Source organism: Asparagus officinalis, chromosome 9, assembly GCF_001876935.1.
Source record: "Asparagus officinalis chromosome 9, Aspof.V1, whole genome shotgun sequence".
Lineage (NCBI taxonomy): Eukaryota > Viridiplantae > Streptophyta > Magnoliopsida > Asparagales > Asparagaceae > Asparagus > Asparagus officinalis.
Window position 1 is genome coordinate 23,776,252 of NC_033802.1, and position 1,155 is coordinate 23,777,406.

Sequence of the window (1,155 nt, forward strand, 5' to 3'; positions counted from 1 at the left end):
CCCCAATCTTTCTACAGTAGCATGGCTTCACAGAGCAACTTTGCCTCCCTGCCTAATCAGCCCCAACCATCTATCCTTTCCTTAACCTTTCTATAGTAGCATGGCTTTAACAAAGCCACTTTGCCTCCCTACCTAACCAGCCCCAACCAAAAAAAATCCACCCTATATACATAGGTGCTAAGTAACGACAGTTTTGTTGTTTCATGGATATAGCCAGCTTGGATGCTCCACTGCAACCAAAGTGCATGATGTTTATACATGTAAGGAAGGTTTCTGACACATAAGCATAAACATTTATATGAGATATACACAAACGAGTAAACTGGTGATGTGTCCTCCACGATGTTGGCTGGTGACCGTTGATGTGGCACACATCCATACCGCCAGCTATTTTACAGGGTTTTTGATAATCAGCCCTATAGTGGTTTGAATACAAACCAAGTCGTTAACACACCTCGCAGCACTGTGTGTGTATTTGTATCTATAAACATACATCCGTGCACACACATACATGAATACATCATATATGAATGCATATGAATGCATATACACATACAAATATACATATATAAGGCCTTGTTGTCTCCTAGGCATAACCCGACTTGGACGCTCCACGATACTGAAGTTGACGATCATCCATATTAGATGGTCCTCATCATTCATCATGATCATCGTAGTCATCTCTAAATGAAAGCTCCAGTGGTTTTTGTTGGTTGCAAAAATGAATGTTCTTAACTAGATACTCCTACAGAAGTGTGTTCTCAAAGCCACTCTTTTAGATGAAGAGATTGAGGGCAAGAAGAATATGGTGAAGAGTAAGTGGGAACATCTATTGGGATGCACTCAATAGGAGGAAACATTCAAATTAGTTTGCCACAAGAACAATAGAAACTTTCCAGTCGTATATATTTACACATAAATAATACATGTGCAAGTTTTCTTGTACATGAGTGAATATATGTACAAATGTTCATACGCATGTATGTTTACATATGTATGAGCATTTTTTAGCTCTTTGGTTCTATGTTGTGCAATAGATATGGATGAGATTCATCTTGTCATCTTAACCCCATGAAAAACAATCTTACCTTCTCCTCAGAATTTGGAGGGCTCCCATCAGTTTTACAAACCTAAACTGCATGACTGAAAAGGTAG

The 1,155-nt window shown here is 38.9% G+C and overlaps 1 protein-coding gene across 1 annotated transcript in view; it reads right to left on the bottom strand.

The window, feature by feature from the left end:
• LOC109824566 (DNA ligase 6) overlaps positions 1–1,155 on the bottom strand; it is a 55,314-nt gene that overhangs the window by 30,759 nt on the left and 23,400 nt on the right. The gene's annotated exons all lie outside the window — the stretch shown is intronic.